Source organism: Gekko japonicus, unplaced genomic scaffold, assembly GCF_001447785.1.
Source record: "Gekko japonicus isolate JY-2015 unplaced genomic scaffold, Gekko_japonicus_V1.1 scaffold898, whole genome shotgun sequence".
In the NCBI taxonomy this organism is placed as follows: Eukaryota; Metazoa; Chordata; class Lepidosauria; order Squamata; family Gekkonidae; genus Gekko; species Gekko japonicus.
Genome location: NW_015160238.1, coordinates 281395 through 286705, shown reverse-complemented (window position 1 = coordinate 286705; position 5311 = coordinate 281395).

The following is a 5311-nucleotide window of genomic DNA, read 5'->3' as shown; positions in this document are numbered from 1 at the left end:
TTTGCAAATCCAGTTTTTTTGGGGGCGGGGGGGGTCTCTGTTTTGACAAAGGAATTCACAGAGGTTAATTCTTGGTGAATCCGAAAGGTTAGCTCTTAATCTACAACCTCTTTGGGCGTTTTGTGTTCTGGGATACTTTTTCGTCTATCTCTTTGGGCATCGTAGCGCTATAAGGCGCGCCCTCATTCCGCAGTAAAAAAGGTACAAATTCTAAGGGCAACGTAAGGTACTGACAGTAGAGACTTTTCTTCTAGTCAGAAACTGAATTCTACTATAAGGTGTACATAAGGAGTAAGGAACTGGTTGCTTTCATATATTTGCCCCATCTAACCATACATTGCTCCTACCTTGGGTGTAAGTAATGCACGGACAGAAGGACACTACCAGGCTAGTGGAGACATGAAGGTCAGCTCGGTGAACATCAAGGGTTTGAATAATCCCATTAAGAGAAAGAGACTTTTACAACATTTGAAAAGGAGGCACTCGGATGTGATATTCATTCAGGAAATGCACATGAAGTCCACAGATGTACCTCTGATCAATAGCCCCTTATTTCCGATTCAGCTACAGGCATTTGGCTCCTCCAAATCGAGGGGAGTTGCCATTCTAATATGCAGAGGGATCAATTTTTCTCCGGAGGCCATATGTAGGGACCCCCTAGGCAGGTACGTGTTTGCTAAAGGTAGGCTGGAAGGGACTAAAATCACCTTGGCTTCCATTTACGCACCTAATAAGAAACAAATCCCTTTCTTGGAGGTGACTCTTGCGGAACTGACCCAGTTCCAGGAGGGAGAGCTGTTGGTAGGAGCTGACTTAAATTATATAGCGGATGTCCGTCTGGACAGACTAGGGAAAACAACCGCGGCCGTATCCGCTTCATCTAAGCCAAACAAGCTAGGGGCCCTCTTGGGGAGGTACCATCTGTGTGACACGTGGAGAACGCTTCACCCACGCGAGAAAGACTTTACTTTCTTCTCCCCCCCGTCACAACACTTACACCAGGATAGACTACATTTTGACCTCCGACACACTTCTACCAAAAGTCATCTCAATTGAAATTAAATCTCGTCATCTCACAGACCATGCTTGGATGGAAGGTGATATCGACTTCAGCGTACAAGAGACTTCCGCCAGAAGGTGGACGGCAGACAGAAATATTTTCGTGAACATAAAGGCCAAAGAAAAAATAGAAAAGGACATAGTGAATTTCTTCATGGACAACGCCTCGGGAGACGCCTCCTCGGCTCTTCTTTGGGACACCATGAAGGCAGTGGCCCGGGGTTCTATGATAGCCATCACATCTACGATCAGAAAAGAAAAGAACAGACTACGGACACAGATACTAGACAAGATAACAATACTGGAACGGGAGCATAATCGTACAGGGAGCGATCATATTTATAGGAAGCTCACCGCGGAACGCAAACTATTGGATGACCTGGAAGTCAGCCAGATACAGAGAAACTTGGTTTACTTGAAACAAAAAACGTGGCAGAAGTCGCCGAAAAACCTGCAAATGTTGGCTTGGAGAGGAAAGGACAGACGGAAGTCAACATTCATTGGCACTTTACGGAACAGTGCGGGGACCTGTATGCACGTGGCTAAGGACATAGCGGATGCCTTTGCGGAGTACTACACGAAGTTATACGAGACAAAAACCCCGGAGGTACATAGCATAACTTCTTACTTGAGTAGGATTCCCTCTCTGCCCGCTCTGTCTCGAGAACATGTCGAGTTCCTGGAGTCTCCAATCAGCCCTAAGGAACTCCTGGACTCAGTCAAAACCTCCAAGAGCAACAAGGCTACGGGACCGGACAGCATTCCGGAGGAATTTTACAAAACATTTGCGGAACCACTACTACCCCACTTATTGAACACGTGTAATGCTATATTGGAAAAGGGGGTGCTGCCTGCTTCCTGGTCCGAGTTGGTGACAGTTGTGATTCATAAAGAGAACAGAGACCCGCAGAACCCTGCCTCGTATAGGCCAATTTCGCTGCTTAACCATGATTACAAGATCTTCACATCCATACTGACCAATAAGCTGAACTCGTTTATAACGAACTATATCAAACCGGACCAGACAGGTTTCATCCCGAATCGGCAGATTTCAGACACTATCCGGAGATCCTTAAATATCATAGCTCACGGAAAAAAGGACAAAATGGAGTCCCTAATTTTAGCGCTCGATTTCGAGAAAGCATTCGACTCGGTGGAAATAGCATACATAATGGAAACCCTCAAGAGATTCGGGTTTGGAGAAAATTTTATGAGAGGGATACAGACTTTATACAACTGTAACAGGACTTCGGTCAGGGTCAATAACAACAATTCCAAAAAGTTCAGCATCTCGAGGGACACTAGACAAGGTTGCCCCCTCTCGCCGTTGATCTTCGCATTAGCCATAGAGCCGCTGGCGGAGGACATGAGGTCTAACTTGGCCCTCAAGGGAATCAACGTTAAAGGACAGGATCACAGGATTAGCCTGTATGCGGACGACCTGACGCTGTACATCTCGGACCCTGTCCGCTCAATTGGAGTACTGAATAGCATGCTGTCTACTTTCGCTTCGGTCTCTGGCTTACAGATAAACCCTACAAAATCGGAAATCTACCCAATCAAGGTCTCAAATCAGACGGAATGGGAAATCAAGGCTTCATTCGGGTTCAAGTGGGTTGCGGATTGTTGGAAGCATTTAGGGGTGTATGTCCCCCTTGATTTCAAGGACTTGGTGAAATGCAACTACCGGAGGATTCATAATGTAATAAAGGATGACACGACAAGATGGAATGCTCTCTTGTTATCTCTGGCAGATAGGTTACACCTAATAAAGAGTTTCCTTTTTCCAAAATTTCTGTTTTTATTTCGCACGCTACCAATTTTTATCCCCAAGAAGGACACCAGTGCCTGGCAGACCACACTCATGCGCTTTCTGTGGGAAGGGAAAAAGTCTAGGATAAATCAGAGAATTTTGTCCAAACCTTCAAGCCTAGGCGGGTTAGATCTCCCGGATCTTTGTGCTTATTACTGTGCCGCAATCCTGTCAAATGTGGTCTCAATGCTTCACCGGGATACCCAGAACCCCTGGATGCAAATAGAGGAGGCTACCGTGCTACCCATCAGCTTGCAAGACGTATTCTGGATGAGACCCAACCTCAGACCAAAAACTATTAAATCCAACCCATTTCTATCGGCTGCACTAAAGGTATGGGACCAGAAACAGACACTCCTCCCGGAAGGGATATCTCAGTTGTCGACGTTCTTGCATCAACCATGGTTCCCCCCCGGGATGATTCCGGACGCGTTCAGGGACTGGACGGAGGCAGACATCAACCGACTGAGCGATTTGGTACACCAAGGGAGAATTAAGGACAAGCAAAGTTTTGACCGGCAAGTCGGTGCCCCTACAAGTTGGCACCAATACCTACAACTGAAAAATCTGGTAGAAAACCTGGCAGGACGAGGCGTCTTCGGGAGGGAGCTAACACCTCTGGAGAGGATCATAAAATTATACCCGACCACGTCAAAAGGGACACTAGCTAAGATCTACATGATAATAACAACGTCAGAAAACCGGACGAAATGTGGCTATCAGCACCGCTGGGAAGAGGATCTCGGTCAGTGTTGGGGGGACGAAGATTGAGTGTCGATCTGGGCCTCCCCGATGAATAAATCCGCAGTCTTCAATCTTCGTTTACAAAACTTCAAACTAGTCACGAGGTGGTATATGACCCCGGTTCAGCTCAACAAGTTCAATGGGTCCAACAATACCACGTGCTGGAAGGGATGTGGCCAAATAGGCACTTACGTCCATTGTTGGTGGAGCTGCCCAGTAATCAGTCGCTTCTGGAGGGAGATCACTCCTAGGATCAAGGAAATGACTGGCCAAGACATGGCTCTGACGCCGGAAATGGCTCTTCTGAACAAGTGGGACGACCCCACAAAGGAGGGCAAGAGACATATCGTGTCACTCCTGCTCACGACGGCCAAGTTAACAATAGCCGCAAAGTGGAAATCTTCGGAACCTCCGGCATTATCTTCGTGGCACGATAAGATTTGGGAGCAATTTGTTATGGCAAAGATTGGCAACCTAAGTCGAGGGGCCCAAGCCTCAATCAGCGCATCGAACGCAAAATTCAGGAGAAATTGGTCGCCGGTGGTGGATTACCTGTCAAAACATGAGATACTGCCCACAAACCACGTTTACCACAGGTGGTTGTTCGTATAACTAGCCGGAGATATCAGTTTCTGATTAAGAGAAGGTAGCCCATTTACACTGTCTGTTAAGGAGCAGTATCTGTGGGAAGAGAGGTCGAAGAGTAGACGCTAGGGTTTTATAGTTTAACATGTTTATAGTTTCGGGCACTAAGGACTAGATTGCGAATCTCTTTTCGCTCATAACTGTATTTCTATGTGTCAAAGAAGTCATTCATACTTGTTCTGCCCTTATTGAAATGTTACTTCCCCTGCCTGTATTATTGTGTACTAATAAGTAAAAGAATAATAATAAAAAAAATTTAAAAAAAAATTCTGGGGATACGCTTTCGTGTGCATGTTCTTAAGGAACAACGGTGACAAGGGAGACGTGCCGCTTTCAGAGCTCATACCTGGATAGATCTGAGATCCTAATTTATTTCTTTTTAAGCTTGATCCTGACAAAGGATACGGGCCAATTCCACCTTGGGCTGATTCTGCACTGGCTTTTCCTTCCGTTTTATGAAACCCACCTTGGAACTGAAATTCCCCTCTGCATTGCATGCTGCTTTCACTTCCTTTGATCATCGGATTTAATGTTAGCTTCCACACTCCATGCTGCTTTCGCTTTCTTTGATCATTGGATTTTATGGTACCTTCTGCATAGATTTATCGCCATTCAGAGGTGATTTTGCAGTCAGTACATGTTGCCCTGAGGTATTTGAATGTGGCTTTGAGCTGCACTTTCCCCTCCCGCTTGAGAAAAGGTGGAACGATTGCCAGATGCAGAACCGCCTATACACATGTACCATAGTTTCTTGTCACAGCTAAATTCTTCTGCTGTAGCAACCTACGATGCATTGTTTATTCTGCTCTCCAGATCAGTCGTCCCTCTTCCTCCTGGTTCATGAGGTAGCTGGGCAGTCCAGGATGGGGAGTGATTTTAGTTCGCCTTCTGGAGTTTTGACTTTATCTGTTGGTGTGTTTTAACTGTTGAGTAAGTTTTATCCATTGTTGTACACAGAGCTCTTTTGGTAGAAAAAGCCCAGCACGAACATTAGCATAATAGGCCACACCCAGCAGCAGAAACTCATTAGCATATTAGGCCACACCCATG